The sequence below is a fragment of the Lathyrus oleraceus genome, chromosome 6, assembly GCF_024323335.1.
Source record: "Lathyrus oleraceus cultivar Zhongwan6 chromosome 6, CAAS_Psat_ZW6_1.0, whole genome shotgun sequence".
Taxonomy (NCBI): Eukaryota; Viridiplantae; Streptophyta; class Magnoliopsida; order Fabales; family Fabaceae; genus Lathyrus; species Lathyrus oleraceus.
Genome location: NC_066584.1, coordinates 348826621 through 348850856, shown reverse-complemented (window position 1 = coordinate 348850856; position 24236 = coordinate 348826621).

The window sequence follows — 24236 nt, the reverse complement described above, 5'->3', positions numbered from 1 at the left end:
AAAGGAAAATAATCGTCCTATGGATCCCTAGAAACAATCATATAAAGCTCGGGACACAAGAAGATAAGATGCACGAAGCCTCTTCACCTCCCTCTCGTAGGCTGCCTCCATATCGGCCTTCTCTTTGGCGAGTCTATCATACTTCCTCTTCCAGAACTTAGAAGACTGAGGAAGTAGAGAAGTCCATACATCATCAGGGTCATCGATAACCTGATGCTCAAGAAACTCAATCAACGCATCCTTCTCCTTAATCTGCTGAAGCAACTCTTCACGTTCACGGATCCAGGCACGTGAACGGTCTTCGTCTCTCAACTCCTCTACTCCTTGATTAGGGAGGGTTGAAGGACCAGCCACAATCATAGGTGTAGGTCTCGGATACTCGTAAGGGATGAGATACTCAGACGCCTTCTTCCTAACCCAAATAGTGTAAGGCTCCAAAGCGATGCAATTCTTAGGACCCAACTCTTTCCTTCCTTTCCTATGAATCTTGCGCCAAGCGCGGACCATCCTAGCTTGCAAGCCTTGGGGATCTTTACCCTCCTGAAAGAATACACCCTCTAACAAAATGTGATTAGGTTTATCCTTTAGGGGGAACCCAAGCTGACGACGTGCCAAAACAGGATTGTAGTTAATCCCACCACATGTACCAAGAAGAGGTACATTGGAGAATTCGCCACAAGAGTCAATAATCTGCACACCATCATACACATGGTTATACCAAGAGATATCATCATTAGTGATAGACATAAGTCTCGTGGACCACCGTAGACATTCTTTGTTCTCCTTGAAAGCGACCGTCTGAGGTAAGTGAGAAATAAACCACTTATACAACAGAGGCAAACAACACACAATGGCGCCACCACCCTTTTTGTTCCTCATATGCAAAGAAAAATAAGCGTCACCCAACAGAGTCGGAATGAGATTAAGAGTAGAGAAAATCCTAATAGCGGTCACATCCACAAACTTGTCGATGTTGGGGAATAACACTAGTCCATAGATGAGAAGTACAAATATGGCCTCAAAGGCGTCCTCACTCATGGCCTTCTCATACATAGTAGCTTGAGCAATGAGGAACTCAGAAGGGAGACCTTGAATTCCCCCTTTGGTAGTCATATGAGCATCAACCAGAGATTCATCTATGTGTAATATGTCTGCTATCTCTTGAGAAGTAGGAACCCTTTCCAAGCCACTGAACGGTAACTGATCCAGAATAGGTATACCCACAAGATAGGCATACTCCTCAAGTGTAGGTAAAAGCTGAAAATTCGGAAATGTGAAGCAACGGTACAAAGGATCGTAAAACTGCACCAATACACTCATCAATCCTTCATCCACCTGAGTGGTTGTCTGCACCAATACACTCATCAATCCTTCATCCAGCTGAAAATTCGGAAACGTGAAGCAACGGTACAAAGCTTCCCAAAACGAGCTTTGAAACCCAAGGGATCTAATACATAGGATGTCAAATTCCTTAGCTATTTCAAATCCGGTTGTCTGAAACTGTACTTCTTTGTATTCCTTCTTTGTCTTTCCATGTCTGATTATTTGCAAATAGACCTCTTAAGTTCCTTGAAAATTTTCTCATTATTTAGATGATATGAATGCAAATGGGTGCATGAATGCATGAATGCAACAATCACACTCAAGGATCAAGCAAAGCACACCAAACAAAGGTCATGGGATGGATCATGTTATCCTTAATATCAACCATCCATTTTGGTGGATTATGGTTTACACCTTATCAACACCCAAGTTCCATTGATATTAAGGATACCTGAACGGATCGACCATGAATCAAGGGTTTGTTGCAAGTCACGAGCATGGAGTCTTGGTTAAGAACCACCCAAAGGGAGTGTACTGAGGTTTAAACCTGCCAAACATGTTCTACAAAAGGTTCCCATAGTCATCATCCCATCTTTTGGATATTATCGGAGAAACGACTACTCGTATTCCAAAAATATTCTCAAGAGAGACTCTTATGAGTGTAGTATCGCGTAACAATCGTATCAAATCTTACACTTGAACGACTTTCGCACTACATCCTAAGACTAGGCCAAGATGGGATTGGTAAACTAAGGTCCTTGGCTTCTAAGGTCTATATTGGAAAGAGTAATGTCTAACCACAACTTACTTATGTGACATTATTGATCCCAACATAACCTCCACCAAGTGAATGGACTTGCAAGTCAACTTGCTAAGGAATAACTCCACACAAGTCGACAAGACTATGCCATTCTCCTATCCTAAGTGCACTCGAGTCCGGGTATAGAACTCATCTCACAAAGATCACCAAGCATACAAGGAATTAATATTCAAACAATTCAATCATTACATACAATACAGTAATCCCAAATTGCACAAAAATATGTCACAAAAAAAAATATACAATACAATACAACAAATATGAAAAGTAGGCAAAACCCACTAGGATGTTTCGTTCCCCAGCAGAGTCGCCACTTTTCTGTAGCGGGGTATTCGTTACCATTAGAGATATTGACTAAATCCAAGGTAAATCATACAAGTCGAGTCGCCACCGCACTTCTATTTATCCAAAGGAATGGTTAGAAAGCGAATAAAAACCTAAAAGTTTTATCGAATCAATAACTAGTAAAAATGTCAGAGATCTGGGTAAGGGGGTTGGTTATGCAATGGGAAGGTGTTAGGCACCCCAAAACATCCTTAGTACTTTAAGGGAGCCCTTTTTACATTTGTTGTAAAGGTTGTTTTTTTTTTTTGTGAAAATTTATTTGTGCAAACATGATTGAAGGGATGAGAAAAGCGTGTATGTTTATCTAATGTACTACTTACTAAAAGAAGGGTCAAAAGAAAATGACTCGCACGGATGTCGCATCCACTGCATACGTATCTCGTCTGAATCTGAGAATCAGAGTCTTCGTAGCTCGGCTACCTATGGGTTAGGGGTTAGTGTGCTCGCTAATACATCGCATCTTATGCCTACGTATCTCATATGGGATGAAAATCAGAGCAAAACGTAGTTCAACTAACTACGGGTTAAGGGTTGGGTTTTGGGGTGAACGACGTTACTACGCAATCTACCGGATGCTCGACCTTTGGAGACTTACTTGCCTGTAGTAGAAGGAGTAAACACCTTCTTAGGAGAAGAAAAATCAATGAGTTGGTTTGGGTTTTAGGGATGCTTATGCAAAAGGGCAGTCCTAGGCTAGGGAACCGCGCTACCTTACTAGACCTGCAACGAGGGAATACAAAACAAACATGCATAAGGTAAACATGCCAACGGAGGGCAAGTCAGTATAGGTGATCGGAATAAACCTCCCGGGGGTATCCCACAAATAAAGTGGAACACCAGCAAGCCATCTCTGTAAGAGTCACGTGAGTCCTTGCAAAAACTCAACAAACAGGTTAGAAATAACAGGTAAACAATGCATGGATGCGGCGTAAAACATGTTACAATCAAACACGAAAACAGATCTGAAACCAAACAGAAAAGATAAGCTACTGTCGCGATCGCTGCTGCATCGCCTAGCAAAAGCTTAGCGAAGCTTCTCCGCGTGCTCGCCTAGCGAAGGTGCTAGCGAGCGCCTGCGGGTTTTGGGTTCTTCATGGATAACAGTACGCTCTCAGAAACCCCAAACCCTATGGCATCCATCTCAGAAACGAAACGGTTAAACATTCAAGGTATTATTTACACGTTCATGCATATCTAAACGGGGGGCAAAACTGAACGATACCTCATACATTTAGAGCATTCAAATTGAAAGTAATGGGAATAAGGGCAAACCTGTTTAGAGAGACCGATAAAAATCGAATGGCACTGCTGGGTTTGCAAGGCACTGTTAGGGTTTGCGTGAGACGGAGGTGAAAAAGTGTGTGAGTCAGAGTGAAACTTTCAGAGCTTCCTGGAGGTTGCTGTAGATTAGTTCGCCTCTCTCCTTCTCTTTCTCCTTCTGCTCTTTTTGTCCAGGTCTCTACTCTTTCTGTCCAGCTTTTGCTTTTTTGTCTTTCTACTTGCCCCGGTCTTGTTTCAATGAAAACTCTAGTATTTATAATTGATTTCTTGGCTTTGTGGGCTCAAATGAGGCCAACTCAAGCCCAAAACTTTCTGTCATTTTCTGAAAACGCGTGCTATTCGCCTAGCGAAGGATCTGCTCGCCTAACGAGCATGACAGTTCAGTTCACTTAGCGAACTAGGCTGCTCGCCTAGCGAGCATGACATCTCAGAAACAGATTTTTACTCTTCCAAGATTAGCATTCTGAATGATGAATAGATCCCATTGGAACATGTTGGAAGTAACCCACCTCATTCCCTTGTATTGACTGATCACCCGAATAGAATCCACAAAGTGTCTTGGATGATACTCAAGCTTCAAACAAAAGATGTTAGTGACACATTTTTGTGCCTTTGGTTAGTAAACAAAAATAAGAAAAACAATGATATATAATTCAAGCATGCTTGGTGATCTCAAACCAATCACAAGGAGTCCCACCCAAAGGCAAAGGGAACCAAGATGCTTATGATCCTTGAGGCTACGCAAAATGCAAATGTTATGATGCCATGGGGGATCTTAGGGCCAAAATTGGGGCCTTACAATGACAGCACCAATTCCATTTCCTTTGGCATTGACGGCCCCATCAAACATTAAAGTCCACTTTTCATCTGGATCAGGTCCCTCCTCAACAACTGGCTCTTCACAGTCTTTCATCTTGAGAACATGATGTCTTCATCCGAAAAATCAAACTTCATCGGCTCATAATCATCAATCGGCTGCTGAGCAAGATAGTCTGACAGAATACTCCCTTTGATGGCTTTCTGGGATGTATACTGGATGTCGTACTCTGTCAGTACCATTTGACTACGAGCAACCCTTCCGGTGAGAGCTGGCTTCTCAAATATATACTTGACTGGATCCATTTTGGAGATCAGTAAGGTCGTGTGAGTCAGCATGTATTGTCTCAATCGCTTAGCAGCCCATGCAAGTGCACAACATGTCTTTTCAAGCATTGAGTATCTCGACTCGCAATCTGTGAATTTTTTACTCAGGTAGTAGATGGCATGCTCTTTCCTACCTGTCTTGTCGTGTTGCTTGAGAACACAACCCATGGAATTATCAAGTACTATCAAATACATAATCAGCGGTCTCCCTGGGACTGGAGGCATAAGGATTGGAGGATTCTGCAAATACTCTTTTATCTTCTCGAAAGCCCTTTGGCAATCATCATTCCACCTGATGGCCTGATCTTTTCTCAACAACTTGAATATTGGCTCACACGTGGCTGTTAGGTGAGAGATGAACCTTGCAATGTAGTTCAACCTTCCTAAGAAACCACATACTTGTTTTTCTGTTCTTGGCTCAGACATTTCTTGTATCGCTTTCACTTTGGCCGGATCCACCTTAATCCCTTTTTCACTAACAATAAAACCCAGCAGTTTTCCAGATCTCACCCTGAAAGTACACTTGTTCGGATTAAGCCTTAGCTTGAATTTCCTCAAACGCTCAAACAGTTTCTGCAAATTCACCAAATGTTCTTCTTCCGTCTGAGATTTGGAAATCATATCATCAACATAAACCTCGATTTCATGATGAATCATATCATGGAAAAGAGTTACCATAGCTCGTTGATATGTTGCCCCAACATTTTTCAGACCAAACGGCATCACCTTGTGGCAGAAGGTGGCCCATGGGGTTATGAAAGTTGTCTTCTCCATGTCTTCTGGTTCCATCTTAATTTGATTATAGCTAGAAAATCCATCCATGAAGGAGAATACCGAGAACTGATCCGTGTTATCCACCAAAACCTCGATGTGAGGTAATGGGAAATCATCTTTAGGACTAGCTCTGTTCAGATCCCAGTAGTCAACACACATCCGTACCTTTCCATCCTTTTTAGATACTGGAACGATATTTGCAACCCATGGCGGATAATTTGTAACCGCTAGAAACCCCGCATCCAACTATTTTTGCACTTCTTCCTTTATCTTGACAGCCATCTCTGGTCTTGTTCTTCTGAGCTTCTGCTTGACCGGAGGACAATCCTCTTTGAGAGGCAAACGGTGTACCACAATGTCTGTGTCAAGCCCTGGCATGTCCTGATAAGACCAAGCGAAGATGTCAACATACTCTTGCAGCAATTCAGTGATCCCCTTCTTCACATTATCTTCCAAAGCAGCCCCTATCTTAATTTCTCTCTTGGCGTCCTCGGTGCCGAGATTAATCACTTCAACAGACTCTTGATGCGGTTGAATGACCCTTTCCTCCTGTTTTAATAACATGGCATGTTCTTCAGGGAGTTCACAGTCTTCATCACCCTCTTCTTCAGCTTGAAAGATTGGATTTTCAAAGTCGAAGCGAGCCATAGCAGAACTGTTATCAATAGGATCCGGTGACGTGCATCTGCATGAGTGATGGTATGTGCTTATGAGTGTGAACAAGAAGTGGAAACTAAACAAAACATTGCCAAACGTATATATTTTTTTATATTTTTGATTTTTGAAAACTGCAAAAATAGAAAGACAGTGAACAAAATATTTGAATGCAAAAAGACGTCATTTATTTATGATAAAAAATGCAGGTATCCACGTAAATGAGCCCTATAATGAGTCATCACGCCCTAGGCGGAACGTAAGACTTGGATATGCATGAATAAACAAAGAAAATTACTCTTTAAGAAGAGTGACTTGGATAATCTCTTCAGAAGACCAATTGCGGAGAACTTCACCCGGGACCCTTGGACGCACCCAGTTGTCAATGTCGCAATCACTATCCTCGTCTTCTCCGTTGATTGTAGAGATATTTGTAAATCCTTCAGCATCTTCAGGAAAGAGAGGATCAACATCTGCATTCTCAGCAACCCCTTCAACAATCCCTTCAATAGACCTTTGGGAAGATAAGTCTTCAGCTTGGAGGATACCATCGTCAAGCAAGGCCTGGATACCCTGCTGCAGCTTCACACAACCCCCACTCTGTGTAACACAACCCAAACAACCGCTCCCACAGCCGGGGAAAACATCTGCATTTAGCAAGTATTCTTTGATTTCTAACAGCGGAGTCTTCAGCTTCAGCACCTCTTTGACTAATTTGACTTCTCCTTCAACCATGTTAACATTTGCTCTATCATGCTGCGGCATAGGATTGTTGACAACATTAGGAGCCGGCGCAAAGTTAATGGCCTTTGAATCAATAAGGTCCTGAACTACGTGCTTAAAAGCTTTGCAGTTCTCAATAGTGTGGCCAGGTGCCCCAGAATGGAAATTACACCTAGCATTGGCGTCATAACCCACTGGAAGCCTGCCAACGGAAGGAGCCAAAGTGCGTAACTGCACAAGTTGCAAATGTTGAAGGTTGGGAAGCAATTGGGCATACGACATCGGAAGAGTGTCGAAACGCGTATCAATCATCGTTTGTCTCTGTTGATAAGCAAGACTATTACCCTGTTGTTGTTGGCATTGATTTTATTGACGTTGAGGTTGTTGTTGTTGCACTGGTGCTGCAGCCGGAATGGTCACTGCTGCAACATAAGGTTGTTGATGGTAATTCTGAAAGTTATTCCTCCGGTTACCCCTGTTCTGATAAGAAGATATGGCATTTTCATCCCCTTCTCTCCTCTTTTGTCCTCCTAAGAACGGCTTCTTTGACCCCGAAGATGATCCAACCCCATTTTGGATCTTACATGTCTTCAAGTAGTTCTCCACCCTCTCACCGGTGGAGACCACATCAGCAAAATTTGAGGCGTTACAACCCACCAGACGCTCCAAATATGATCCAGGCAGTGTGTTCATAAACATGTTGGCCATCTCTTTTTCCAACATCGGAGGATGAACACGGGAAGCCATATCCGCATTGTACTGATATTGCTTCACAAAGGCCTCAGCCAAGTCTCTCCAGCAGCGAATATGGGCTCTGTTCAGCCTCATATACCACTCCAAGGATGCCCCAGCTAGGCTGTCCTGAAAGAAGTACATGAGCAGCTTCTCATCATCAGAATATGTGATCATCTTGCGGAAGTAAGCTTGTACATGAGTCTTCGGGCCAGAGTTGCCATTGCACTTATCAAACACGGGGACTTTAAATTTTGGTGGAACTCTCACGCCTGGGACCAGCCCCAAGTCAGCAACATCCACACCAAGAGCATTCTGCCCTTCCACAGCTTTCAACCTCTCTTCCAGTCTCTGAAACATAGGGTCCATACCATGGCCCATGCCAAAGTCCTCCTGAAGCAGGGGGAATTGATCCTCCTGATCATCATGGATGGGTTGTTGACCAAGGTCGCCATGTAGGATTAGGATAGGCCCCAGTCCATTGGGTCCATTAGCCTCTCCAGCGGGAGGATCAGCCACAACCTCTGGTTGAGTAGTAGGGGGAGTCCTCTGTACCAACAATCTAATCTCCTGCTTTCCCTGAGCCACTCCATGGACCACTTCCATGAACTAATTCATGAGAATCCTCATCTCAGCGAGCTCTTCTTGTAAACCTTCCATTTCTCTCTATTGATTCCTTCGGGTACCGTATCGGTGAATTCCTGAGTCAGCTATCCTAATAATGGAATACCAAACAAGATGAGAACATTGCGGCGGTACCTATTATGCAAGAAATGCTAATGAATATGCAAATGCAATGACATGTTTAATAATTTCAAAGGGTATTATACCCCTTGATTCCAATCTCACATTAGATAAACAGTGTAAGAAAACGCCGACTAGAATCAAGAAGAAGTAGAGAAGTCAATGCGTCATCAGGATCATTAATAACCTGGTGCTCAAGGAACTCTATGAAAGCATCCTTCTCCCTGATCTGCTGAAGCAACTCCTCTCGTTCACGGACCCAAGCACGCGAACGGTCTTCGTCTCTCAACTCCTCTACTCCTTGGCTAGGGAGGGTTGAAGGCCCAGTTGTAAGACCCCAATTTTGGCCCTAAGATCCCTCATGGCATCATAACATTGCATTTGCAAAGCCTCAAGGATCATAGGCATCTTGGTCCCCCTTGCCTTTGGGTGGGACCTCTTGTGAGTGGTTTAAGATCACCAAGCATACTTGAATTATATATCATTGCTTTTCTCATTTTATATACTAACCAAAAGCACAAAAATATGTCACTAACATTTCTTGTTTATAGCTTGAGCAATAACAAGGTCAAAAAGCTTCTAGGAGATCCTTTGTGCAATGATATGGCCAAGAGAAGATGAAGGCAAGCATGGAAATGGTCCTCAAAGCTCTCATCCACCAAATATGCCTCCCTAGTATCTCAATTCATCATTTTTGATCAAGGCAAATCAAAGGGTTTGAAGTTTGTGTCCCAAAGAGCCCTAATTCATCTATGTACCAAGTGTGCCTTGCCCATGAAGCAACCTTAGCCCATGGTCAAATACAATCAAGGGAAGTTCTTTAATTCATAATTTCATGCATATTTGAACTTATTTGAGTATCCTCAATCATCAATTCATCAAGATATGAGTTGTGGACTTGAGAAGTTGAACAGTCAACTCATCTGACTATTTTGAAATACACTGAGACCTAACTTTTTATGTGTTGGTCAAATGGAGATGATCCCAAAAGAAACAATGTTCTTAAGGAAAATATGAACAACTTTCATGTTCATAAAAAATTGATTTGAAGCTTGGAAGGTCATCTCCCATTCCAAGACATTATAGGTTATTTTGACTGAAACCCTAATTTTGGGTTAACTTCCCAAGAACATAACTCATTCATCTTTTACGATTTTGAGGTGGGATCAAATGCATTGGAAAGCTTATTGTGTCTAATTAAAATGTTATGTTGAACAAAGTTTCAAAATCTCAAAATAAATACATGTGATAATGCAAAACATTATAGGTCACTTTGGACCAAATGCATTGAAAGGCAAAAAAGTCCAACTTCAAATGCCCATAACTTCTTCATAAAAATTCAAAATGATGCAAACTTTAAGTCCATCTTGATTGTATTGAAGATATATATAACTTTGATGTTGGAGGTTTTTTCATATAAGGCTTGCATCATCAAAACAGAAAGGCTTGAAGTTGGTTCAATTTGACAAAATTCTCAAAGGCATGTTTTACACTATGAACTTCATGGCCTGTTTTCATAAATTTTCACACTTCAAATGAGTTTTTGTTCAACATAACATTTGTTCCTTATGTCATCACCATTCCAACCATTACCCATATGCTTATGTTTGGATTTTCTAATTGGCATTTTCGAAGAGGTGAAGTTTTAGGCACAATTATGGAATTCATGTTGAAACATCATACACAAGCCATTGCCTTGCAAATCACACGTCCAAACCTTCTCCAAACGAGCTCAGCATCCATTTGCACCAGGTTTTGGGCCTCACATGCGCCTGTACAGGCCCATGCATGGAGGACCCAATTCTCATGCACACGAATTCTTCATGACTTTGCATCAGATCCATCTATAAATAGAAGGCATTGCTCACTTCAAAACTCAACCTAAAGGCGCCTAAAGCTCTGCAGAAATCAATTCCCACCCCTACCAAAGGAACTAAGTTCACATTTTCTTCAAAATTTCAGATCTGAAATTTAATTGAATTTGGTTGAATCTTCAGATCTAAAGTTCCTAAACATTCATCATCTGATCCATTGAGGTTCTGTTTTGCAAAAGGAAGCAAGGAAAGTGACTCAAAGCTTCACAATTCAAAGGTGTTCATCAACTGGTTTTTTTTCCTCGAAACTCCTTATTCTTTGATCTGTTGGCCATGATATTGTGTTGTCTAAAGTCCTCTCTACAGAGGCATCATTGTTGTATGCTCAATTTTCAAAATCAAGCAAGTTCATGATGAACACCATCAAGCTTCCATCTCTGATTTCTCACTTAATAGGAATCTAGAGTGGAAGTGAGTGGTATAGGAGTGATGTACATCACTTCCTCTTTTGATTGATGCCTATATCGTCCATTTTGGTGAGCATTTGAACCTCTGTGTTTTTTTGCCCTCGCCGGAGCTCACCAGAGAAGACGGTGGCGCTCGCCATCGTCTCTTTGCCAGATCAAATCTGGATCATTGGATGCGCTTCCCACGATCTAATCCTGGCCCTTGTTATGTTTGACTCCATTTAATGCATGGTACCACACGCTTGACTCATGTACATGGTAAGCGCGCACTTGTGGAGCGTTTGATCAACCACGTCAATTAATGAGGCTTGATCAGACGCCTCTCCTTTTTTCTGATTTTTCTTAATTTCCATTTTTATTTCTTTTATTTCATTAAACTTCAAAAAATCATAACTCTCTCATTTTAATTCCAAAAAATATGGGACCAATTGCATTATTTCTCTTTTTAATTTTAGTTTCTAAAAACGATTTTTAATATTTTTTATTTCATAATTTGATATTTTTTGTGAATTTTCTCTTTTCTGATCATTTTTAATTCATTTTAAATAGTTTATGATATTCAAAAAATACAAAAATATTTTCTCAACCTATTTGAATGATGATGGATCTATGAAAAATATTCTCATCAATTTTTTAATTGATTTGAGATTTATTGGAGAATTTAGTTCAATTAGGTCATTTTTATTCATTTTTAATTGATTAAAAATAGTTTATGACTTTTAAAAATGCTGAAATTTTTTTTCAAACTTTGTTTGACCTTGTTGAACTTGGGATAAATCACTTGGACTTTTAAAAGTTGGTTTGAAGTGATTTTGAAGTTTGACCTTTCTTTATTATTTTAATTCAAGTTTATTTTTAAATATTAAAAATGCCAAAAATATTTTGTTCATTTCTTGACCTCCAATCTTCATCTCACTTCTGTTTTTGATTGTTTAACCATGATCCTCAATGTCATTGGTCAACACTTGTTGATTGGTACATTCTATTTCATTTAATGTCCTTTATTCTTTTCATTTCCATTTCAATTATTCATCTCCTTCTTCTTCTTCTTCTTTCTTTTTGATCAATGAGTTAAAGGTTGATAAGTTAGCATTGATTAGGGAGGCTTAATCTTCTTTGATTCAAATCTAATTCATCCTGATCAATTGATCAAATGAATGGCTTTGCATTAAGGATATGTTGCTTCCTAAATCATGCAAAGGACTTAAACCAATACAAGATCAATTCTCTTTTTCTTTTTGGCATGGCAAGTTGTTGGAACTTGGTTCACTAATCAAGACTTCTAACTTGTGTTGTTGACTACATTATTATTGACCGGCCTCAGATAGTTGTGACTTCTACATAAGTCCAATTACGATTGCTTAACATAGCGCTAAATTTGCCTTATGGCACACTAACTACTAACACTAACCATTAACCATTAACATTTACTTTTATGCAATTTCCTATTCTTGTACATATTATTCATTTGCTTTTTCCTTTGCTCACTTGAGTACATGTTTATGTTAATGCAATTTTCCCTTTGCTCACTTGAGCACATATAATTGTGTATATATCATTGTGCTTGTGTTTTGTTTTGATTGTTGTTGACCACAATGCAAAGAAATGGACAAATGGACTTAGACTTTAGGACTTTCCCTATGCAAATTTGGAATCAAAGAACAACTAGGCATTGGGCCTTTAGAGTGCTATAAAAGTCAAAGAGCAACTAGGCATTGGGCCTTTAGAATGCTTAATGTTGAAAGATGACCTTGAAAGGACCAACTTCTAAACTCTTCTTGTCCATTCCTTGTTTGTTTTGCTAGAATCTTTTAATGTGTGTGTTCTTGTGCTAGGGGTTGCAACTTGATCCAAATTGAGGAACCATTGCCATGAGCTTCTAAAAGGGACCCAAGATATATTGAGGAGCTTTCTAAGAGTTCATTTGATTATTGATTGCTTGAGTTTATACTTATGTGATTGCTTATTCCAAATGATGGGAGCTACTTGGATCATCAATATGATCTTAAGAGAGGAACTCCATTTATGGTTTTACTTCTTATTCCTTACCTCTTGTATGCTTAGGACTTTAGCCATTCTTCTTCTTCCCTCCACTCTAACCCAAGCCAAAACTTTTGTGCAAACATTTAACACTTGTTTTCAACATTAGAAACCTAAGCCTTATGCTTTTGATTTTCAAACTTTTCTTTTCATAACACTTATTTTGAATTGAACTTCTAAGTCAACTTTGACCATTTTGTACATACTTTTCATTGGTAAATATCACCCATTCAAAAGTCTTTTGTGGTTTCAATGGCCACTTCCTTAATCAAACTTTTCATAACCTTTACCTATTAGGTTTGAGTTATACTTGTGGTAGATGTGATACTCACCTATATCCTTAGTGATGGACAATGAGTCTTCCATGCTTATTATAGGGTTAACCCCTCACTAGCATGTTGAAGCTATCCTCACATGGTGGATTTGTGGTTTTAGGTTGAGTTTTCTCCCTTAGATAACAAAAGACCTTAAGGTTTTTGGACCAATCAATTCACCAACTCATTTTGAGATTTTTACCCCGAACTACGAGGTTTTGATCCTAATCTTTTTTAAGATGGTGCGTAGGCAATGGGTTTATCCATCCAAACACAAAATGTAAATAAGCTTGTATATTCCCTTCTCATCTCTTCAATCATGTTTGCACAAACAAATTTTCACAAAAATACCAATCTTACAACCAATATGAAAAGGGCTCCCTAGGAGTACCTAGGATGTTTTGGGTGCTTAAAACCATCCCATTGCATAACCAACCCCCTTACCCAGATCTCTTACATTTTTACTAGTTTTTGATTCGATAAAACTTTTAGGTTTTTGTTCGCTTTCTAACCATTCCTTTGGACAAATAGAAGTGCGGTGGCGACTCGACTTGTATGATTTACCTTGGATTTAGTCAATATCTCTAATGGTAACGAATACCCCGCTACAGAAAAGTGGCGACTCTGCTGGGGAACTTTGCCTAGTGGGTTTTGCCTACTTTCCATATTGCGTTGTATTGTATGTTGTTTGTCACATATTTTTTGTGCAATTTGGGATTACTGTATTGTATGTAATGATTGAATTGCTTGAATATTAATTCCTTGTATGCTTGGTGATCTTTGTGAGATGAGTTCTGTACCCGAACTCGAGTGCACTTAGGATAGGAGAATGGCATAGTCTTGTTGACTTGTGTGGAGTTATTCCTTAGCAAGTTGACTTGCAAGCCCATTCACTTGGTGGAGGTAATGTTGGGATCAATAATGTCACACAAGTACTTATGGTTAGACATTACTCTTTCCAATATAGACCTTAGAAGCCAAGGACCTTAGTTTACCAAGCCCATCTTGGCCTATTCTTAGGATGTAGTGCGAAGGTCGTTCAAGTGTAAGATTTGATATGATTGTTACGCGATAATACGCTCATAAGAGTCTCTCTTGAGAATATTTTTGGAAAACGAGTAGTCGTTTCTCCGATAATATCCGAAAGATGGGATTATGACTATGGGAACCTCTTGTAGAACATGTTTGGCAGGTTAAACCCTAGTACACTCCCTTTGGGTGGTTCTCAACCGAGACTCCATGCTCAAGACTTGCAACAAACCCTTGATTCGTGGTTGATCCGTTCATGTATCCTTAATGTAGCGGGGTATTCGTTACCATTAGAGATATTGATTAAATCCAAGGTAAACCATACAAAGTCGAGTCGCCACCGCACTTCTATTTATCCAAAGGAATGGTTAGAAAGCGAACAAAAACCTAAAAGTTTTAACAAAAACTAGTAAAAGAAACAGAGATCTGGGTAATGGGGTTGGTTATGCAATGGGAAGGTGTTAGGCACCCAAAACATCCTAGGTACTCCTAGGGAGCCCTTTTCACATTTGTTGTAAAGGTTGTTGTTTTGTGAAAATTTGTTTGTGCAAACATGATTGAAGAGATGAGAAGAGAATATACAAGTTTATTTACATTTGTGTTTGGATGGATAAACCCATTGCCTACGTACCATCTTATAAAAATATTAGGATCAAAACCTCATAGCTCAGGGTAAAAATCTCAAAATGAGTTGGTGAATTGATTGGTCCAAAAGCCTTAAGGTCTTTTTTTATCAAAGGGAGAAAACTCAACCAAACCACAAATCCACCGTGTGAGGATAGCTTTAACATGCTAGTGAGGGGTTAACCCTATAATAAGCATGGAAGGCTCATTGTCCATCACTAAGGACATAGGTGAGTATTACATCTACCACAAAGATAACTCAAACCTAATAGCTAAAGGTTATGGAAAATTTGATTAAGAAGGTGGCCATTGGAACCACAAAAAGGAATTTGAGTGGGTTATATTTACCAATTAGAAGTATATACAAAAATGGTCAAGTTGACTTAAGGATTCAATTCAAAGTAAGTATTATGAAAAGAAAGTTTGAGAATCAAAAGCATAAGGCTTAGGTTTCTAATGTTGAAAACAAAGATTAAATGTTTGCACAAAAAGTTTTGGCTTGGGTTAGAGTGGAGAAAATAAGAAGAAGGGCTAAGTCCTAAGTAAAACAAAAATAAGGGATAAGGAAATGAACCACATTAGGAGTTCCTTTCTTGAGATCATATTGATGATCCAAGTAGCTCCCATCCTTTGGAACAAAGCAACCACAAAGCAAATATTTCAAGCAATCAATCACAAAGTCATGCTCCTAAGAGTCCTTCAATGGCTTTGGCATCTCTTTCTTTGGATGATCATGGCAATGGTCCTCCAATGAAGCTCAAATCGAAACTCCTAGCACAAAAGCACACACATCAAAAGTTCCATGAAGTAAAACAAGAATGGACAAGAGTGAGTTTAGAGATTTGGTCCTTCCAATCCATCTTCATCATTAAGATCCTTTACTCCAATTTTGCATAAGGAAAGGTCCTAGAATCTAAGTCCATTTATCCATTTCTTTGCATAGGGAAAGTCCTAGAAACTAAGTTCATTTCTTTGCATAGGTCCACAACAATCAAAACAACACACAAGCACAATAATATATACACAATTATGTGCTCAAGTGAGCAAAGGGCAAATGGTATTAACATAAACATGTGCTCAAATGAGCAAAGGGAAAAATAAATGGATAATATGTGCAAGAATAGTAAATTTCATAAAAAGTAAATTGCATGAAGTAAATTGCATAAAAGTAAATGTTAATTGTCAATAGTTAGTGTTAGTAGTTAGTGTGCCATAAGGCAAATTTAGCGCTATGTTAAGCAATCGTAATTGGACTTATGTAGAAGTCACAACTATCTGAGGCTGGTCAATAATAATATAGGCAACAAACACAAGTTAGGAGTCTTGATTAGTGAACCAAGTCCCAACAACTTGTCATGCCAAAAAGAAGAAGAGAAATGATCTTGTATTGGTTTAAGCCATTTGCATGATTTAGAAGACAACATATCCTTAATGCAAAGCCATTCACTTGATCAATTGATCAAGATGAATTAGATTTGAATCACGGAATGTTAAATCTCCCTAATCAATGCTAACTTATCAACCTTCAACTTATTGATCAAAAAGAAAAAAAAAAGAAGAAGAAGAAGAAAGAGATGAATAATGGAGAATGGAAATGACAAAATAAAATGCATTAAATGGAATAAAATGTACCAATCCTCATAAGTTGACCAATAACATTGAAAGTCAAGGTCAAACAATCAAAAACAGAAGTGAGATGAAGATTGGAAGTCAAAAAAAGAATAAAATATTTTTTGGCATTTTTAATATTAAAAATAAACTTGAATTAAAATATTAAAGAAAGGTCAAACTTCAAAATCACTTCAAATCAACCTTGAAAGGTCCAAGTGATTTATCCTAAGTTCAACAAGGTCAAACAAAGTTTGACAAAAAATTTCAGCATTTTTAAAAGTCAGAAACTATTTTTAACCAATTAAAAATGAAAAAAAATAACCTAATTGAACTAAAATCTCAAATAAATCTCAAATCAATTCAAAAATTGATGAGAATATTTTTCATAGATCCATCATCATTGAAATAGGTTAGGAAAATATTTTTGTATTTTTTGAACATCAAAAACTATTTAAAATGAATTAAAAATAACCAGAAAAGAGAAAATTCACAAAAAATATCAAATGACAAAATAAAAAATCCTAAAAATCAGAAAAAGAAACTAGAATTTATTTGGGAAATAATGCAATTGGTCCCATAATTTTTGGATTAAAAATGAAGAATATATTAATTTTTGAAAATAATTGGAATTAAAGAAAATAAAAGGAAAATAAAACAGAAAATAGAAATTGGAAAAAGCGTGGACCGTTTGATCTAAGCTCATTAATTGAGCTGGCAAATCAAGAGGCCATGAAGCGCGCTCCTACCATGGATCCAAGTCAATGCGTTCACATGTGAAAAAATTAAAAGTCATAACAAGCAAGGGACGAGATTCAATCTGGATATTAGATCCAATGGCCATGAATCAATCTGGAGATGATGAAGCCACCAGAGCCACATTCTTCTCCGGTGAGCTTCCTAGATTCCGGCCAAGTTGCAAAAGTTAAAATCTTAACCAAAACGTGCGATCTATACATCAATAGAAAGCTAAGATGATGTACATCATCTCTATACCATCCATTTTCCTTCTAGATCTCTATGATTTGAGAAATCAGAAGTGGAAAATTCTGGTGTTCATCATGAACTTAATGAATTTCAAAAATCAAAAGCATAAACATGATGCCTCTATTGAGAGGACTTCAGCCAACACAAAATCACAGCCAATAGGTCCAAGGATGAAGAGAATCGAGGCAAATACCAGTTGGAGTTCAAGTTTGAGTTCTGGTGATTTGAGCTTGAAACCTTGCTTGCTTTATCAAAACAGAAGTTCTATGGATCAAGGTGAAGAGGTCTAGGAACTTTTAGATCAAAGAAAACAGTCGAGGAAACTGAATTCTAGATCTTAAATTTTTAGAGAAAAGAGAGTGTTCCTTTGGTGTGAGGGTGGGGATTCAATTCAGCAGAGGTTCAGGCGCCTTCAGGTTGAAGAATTGAGAGGGCAAGGCATTGTATTTATAGATGGAGGGAGCTGCAAGCATCATCAAACTCGTGTGCATGGGAGAAGAGGGCCTCCATGCATGGGCCTGTATAGGCGCATGGAGGGCCCAATTCTGATTGGAATTGCAAGATATACATCACCAAATATGAATTGGACGTGCAGATTGGATGTTAATGGATCATGCATGGCAATTGGAATGATTTTCATAAAATGCACTATTTCATTGAAGCCTTCAAAAATGCCATGTCCAAAATCAAAATGCAGGCTTATGAGTAATGGTTGGAAAGCTTATTGCATAAGGAACAAATGTCATGTTGACCAAAACTTCATTTGGGCCTTGGAAATTAGTGAAATTTGAGCTTGAAGGGTGATGTGCAAAACATGTCAAGGCAAGGTTTCTAAAATTGGCCAACTTTCAAGCCTTTCTTTTTTGATGATGCAAGCTTCAAATGGAAAAACCTCCAACATAAAAGTTGTATATCTTTTCAATACAATCAAAATGGACTTAAATTTTGCATCATTTAGATTTTTTATGAAAGAGTTATGGGCACTTGAAGTTGGACTTTTTTGACTTTTAATACATTTGGTCAAAAAGGACCTATAATGTCTTGCATTATCACATGTATTTTCTTTGAGAGTTTGAAATTTTGTTCAATATAAAATTTGAAGTAGAAATCTCAAGCTTTCCAATGCATTTGATCCCACCTCAAAATCATAAAAAATGAATGAGTTATGTCCTTGGGAAGTTGACCCACAATTAGGGTTTTAGTCAAAATGACCTATAATGTATTGGAATAGCAGATGGTTTTCCAAGCTTCAAATAAAATTTTGATGAACATGAAAGTTGTTCATATTGTCCTTAAGAACATGTTTGATTTTGGAACCATCTCCATTTGACCAACACATAAAAAGTTAGGTCTCAGTGCATTTCAAAATAGTTAGATGAATTGACTTATCAACTTCTCAAATCCATGACACATATCTTGATGAATTGAAGATTGAGGACACTCAAATAAGTTCAAATATGCATGAAATGATGAATTAAAGAACTTCCCTTGATTGTATTTGACCATGGGCTGAGGTTGCTTCATGAGCAAGGCATTGTGATGCACAGATGGATTAGGGTTTCTCTGGGGAACAAACCTCAAACCTTTTGACTTGCTTTGATCAAACATGATGAATTGAGATACTAGGGAGGCATATTTGATGGATGAGAGCTTTGGGAACCATTACCATGCTTGCTTTCATCTCCTCTTGACCATGCCTTTGTACCAATGACCTCCTTGAAGCTTTTGGCCTTGTGATTACTCAAGCTACAAATAAAAGATGTTAGTGACATATTTTTGTGCTTTTGGTTAGTGAATAAAATGAGAAAAGTAATGATATACAATTCAAGCATGCTTGGTGATCTCAAACCACTCACAAGGAGTCCCACTCAAAGGTAAGGGGTACCAAGATGCTTATGATCCTTGAGGCTATTCAAATGCAATATTATGATGCCATGAGGGATCTTAGGGACAAAATTAGGGTCTTACAGATGCCCCTATTTAAGGTCATTCTAGCCGGAGAAGTGAAGGTTAAAATCTTCGTCTCGACGAGGTAGAATGGGCTTAAATAATAACAAAGAGACGAATTTTGGTCCCTAAGAGACCTCATGATGCAAATGTATGTGTGCAAAAGGTAATACTCTGTGGGGAATATGTGTCCACAAAGGTAAAGATTAAGAGGAAATTGACGACTCCCACGACTAATTCATTCTATGGGGCAGAGACTCTACTGGGGAGTAAAGGACTGAGACCACGTGAGCTGGGCACGACTCAAAGCTTGGAGAGCAGAATTTCCAAAGGGAATAAATCCATTGGAAAGACTCGAGCTGACTCAAAGATGCATGTATTGGGGAATATGCCAATACAGGGAAATTATCCATAATGGATACTTCGGATAAAAATCCGGACGAAGACAATCCACTAAGGGACCTCGCTGGGGATGTCTAACAAGACCCTCCTGGGGGAAGCAGCGAGATGAGGTATTACCGGTTACTGGGTAATAAGCTCAACGAGACATGTGATCTGAACACCGGTATAAGGGTGAGAGATACAACACGATCAGGAAGAAATGAATATCTAAGACCGGTATGAGGGTGAGAGATATCAAAACTCCGAAACATCTGAGGAATACCTAAAAGGTATATTTCAACTCAGGGAAATCTGACTCCACATGGGACAAAAATCATAATAGGGAGCAGAAAGGGAGGAACACCAAGGATACCGGTTACTGGGCATATAATAGGTGACCAACCAAGGCATGAATTGGGGAATATTTCCAAGACACTCATCATCCAAAAGAGGGCTAAAAGCAAACTCGATTATAGGATGGATATTCAATTCCGCAAAGGGGATACGAATCTTACTCGATTGGGGAAGAACAAAAGGCTTCGACCGAAGAGTGCATGAGATATACTATCTATTACCGTTAGAACGTAGGTGAATATACTCGCATGGAAGATTATCCACAACCGGTTACTGGGTTAATAAAGGATAAATCGACCGAAAAAAAAAAGAAAAAAAAGAAAAGGCATCAGGATATCGCAACTAAGTATATAACGATAACCAATTCAGGAGAAAAACAATCGTTACCAACAACAACAGGGTGAACGAGAGATGACCTACTGGGGGATAAATTGCAAAATCAGAGCAATTATCCAGGCAAATGAGGGGATATCAACACCGAATATTGGATGAAGATAACCATCAAGGAGGGGATTACACCTACCGGATACTGGGTAGGAAACCACGAAAAAGTAACCGTCATCGATTAGATGAACCAAGGGTTAACTCTGCAAGGGAAAAAGAATAGGGTTTACAACTACCGATATAAGGATAGAAAACCACAGGTTCCGTCGGGGATAACATGAATGATCACTAATCATTGAGCAATTATTCATTTATGCTACAGGGAAGCAAAAGGAAACAGTCACAGGAGCCAATTTAGGAACAAACCAAAGAGGCAATACTGAATCAAGACTCGTCCTAATGAGGGTATAACTCAATAGGGAAGCCATCCCTATATATGTGTTGGGGGGGGGGGAACAGAAATAACCATCACCCACGAGGATATATCTCAGTGGGGAATATGGAAGAAAGGATAAACGCTTTCTGCCTATGGGGCTGACTCTATATGGAGAGATCAAATGCATACATCTGCTAGGGGATATACGTATCGCCAAATAGCAGGAGATAACAAACAACGATATATGTCAAAGAATGCAGCATGAATATTTGAATGTTAAGATTATGCATGTATATGTGTGATTTATGTTTGATGAATGCTGACATACAGGCATATCTAACACACATAGGCCCAGGAATCAACCACCCGGTACTACATCTCAGGAGAGAAAGCCAGGATCACCGGAGAGTATCCAATCTGCCGGGGATCAGAGACAACAATATCTCTGTAGGGATGAATCATCAGACTCAGTTGGGGAAAAGAGTTTAGGGCACAGGTAGAATCTTCCATATAAGCAACTCTATTGGGGAATCTATCCGAGGGATAAAGGGATTATGGGGGCCAACCACCAAAAATTGAATCTTCCAGAGAGGACACATCTGCTGAGGAGGAAAGATCACTGCTCTGCTGAAGGGAATAGAGGTGGGTAACCTCGACAAACAACCCACTTGGTGAGCTAAATTACAACAAAGCTCTGGAGAAAGAGGATACAGTTATGCCAGGAATATGAACAAATGTCTTACCCTGTTGGAGACCATGCTACCCTTGGGAGAGCACTGAGGATCTCTTAAGTATCCTTTTGTCTCTGTGAATGTTCACTTTGTTTTAAAATAATTTATGAAGAAATTTGTTTGTTTAAAACAATGATATTTTCTCAATTAAAACATGCAAAACATTTGTTGAATAGAAACAAATAAGAGTGCAAATAATTGGATAAAGGCTCAAATTTATTTGATGGAATGGTAGTCTGCAAATGGCAAGACTCCATAGATCTTTACAAGTTTAAAATTGGTGATATATATTGGAAAAGGGCTACATTGAACATAATGACCATTTCTCCACCAATTCCGAATCCGATGTATCTGAAGCTTCGGTTGATGACGAATGAATGAGAATCTCTGACGGATGATAATTGTAGAACAAAGTCTTGTCAGGATGCCGTTACTTGCCAAATCCCTAATTTTTTCCTAGATTGCCCCAGGATGAGGTACTCAATCTAGCGGGATGCATATATTTTTTATGTCTCTAACTTTTGCCTGGACCGCCCTTTCGGGTTTTCAATCCACCGAGACGCTCATTTTTGCCTAAGCCGCCCTTTCGGGTTTTCAACTTAGTGAGCTATTCTGTTTTTATTTCTAGGCGAAGTATTTCTTGACTGCATCTGAATTCACAGGACGAGTGAAATCCTCCCCATCCATAGTTGTAAGTATCAAAGCTCCGCCTGAAAAGGCTCTCTTAACAACATATGGACCTTCATAGTTTGGAGTCCACTTGCCCCTGGAATCGGGCGTGAAGGACAAGAATTTCTTGAGCACAAGGTCACCTTCTCGGAACACACGAGGCTTGACCTTCTTATCAAAAGCTTTCTTCATTCTCTGCTGATATAACTGACCATGGCACATGGCAGTCAATCTCTTCTCTTCAATCAGATTCAGTTGGTCGTAACGACTCTGAACCCATTCAACATCAGTCAACTTGGCCTCCATTAAGACTCTCATTGATGGGAGCTCCACCTCTACTGGGAGTACGGCCTCCATGCCATAAACAAGAGAGAAAGGGGTTGCCCCTGTTGAAGTGCGGACAAATGTACGATATCCATGCAAAGCGAATGGCAGCATTTCATGCCAATCCTTGTACGTAACAACCATCTTCTGGATAATCTTCTTGATATTCTTATTAGCAGCTTCAACAGCCCCATTCATCTTGGGTCTATAGGGAGAAGAATTATGATGCGCAATCTTGAACTCACTACACAGCTCTTTCATCATCTTGTTGTTCAAGTTAGATCCATTATCAGTAATGATCTTATCTGGCACACCATAGCGGCATATGAGTTGATTCTTGATAAACTTCACAACCACCTGCCTGGTCACATTTGCATATGACGACGCTTCAACCCACTTGGTGACGTAATCAATTGCTACGAGAATGAATCTGTGTCCGTTAGAAGCTTTCGGCTCTATCATGCCAATCATGTCAATTCCCCACATGGAGAAAGGCCATGGTGATGAAATCACATTCAGAAGTGTCGGAGGAATATGAATCTTGTCCGCATAAATCTGACACTTATGACATTTCTTCACATATTTGCAGCAGTCAGACTCCATTGTCAGCCAATAGTAGCCTGCTCTTAACATCTTTCTAGCCATGGCATGTCCATTGGAATGAGTACCAAATGAACCCTCATGGACCTCAGTCATCAACAAGTCTGCTTCGTGTCTATCCACGCATCTAAGCAGAACCATGTCCAAATTTCTCTTGTAAAGCACATCACCATTGAGGTAGAAACTGCCTGACAATCTCCTTAAAGTCTTCCTATCTTTCACAGATGCCCCAGGCGTGTAAACCTGATTCTGAAGGAAACACTTAATGTCATAATACCATGGCCTATCATCTTTCACTTCTTCGACTGTAAACACGTGAGCTGGTCTATCCAAGCGCATCACGGTGATATTGGGAACTTCGTTCCAGAGTTTAACCATAATCATTGAAGTAAGTGTAGCAAGAGCGTCTGCCATCCGATTCTCATCTCGAGGAATATGAATGAAGTCAACCTTGGGGAAGAATGTTGAAATCCTCCTCGCATAATCCCTATAGGGTATGCGACCAGGCTGATTCGTTTCCCATTCACCCTTAATCTGATTAACAACGAGGGCCGAATCACCATAAACATCAAGGTGCTTCATCCTTAGATCAACGCATTCCTCCAATCCCATAATGCATGCCTCATACTCAGCCGTATTATTCGTGCATTTGAAAGTTAGCCTTGCTGTAAAAGGAATATGTGTACTGTAGCGGTGTATTCGTCGCTATATGATTTATTGATTAAACCATAAGCAAAGCATACAAGGAATCGAGTCGCCACCGCACTTTTATTTATCCAAAGGAATGGCTAAAAAGCGAACAAAAGCCTAAGAAGTTTTACATATAGAAAACTAATGAAAAGATCAGAGAATCTGGGTAAGGGGTAAATTACGCAATGGGAAGGTGTTAGGCACCCAAAACGTCCTAGGTACTCCTAGGGAGCCCTTTTCACACTTGTTGTATAAAAAAGTTTATTTGTTTATGACATATTGTGCAAACATGATTGGGAAGATGAGAAAAGAATATACAAGTTATTATTTTTGTGTTTGAACGGATGAACCCGTTGCC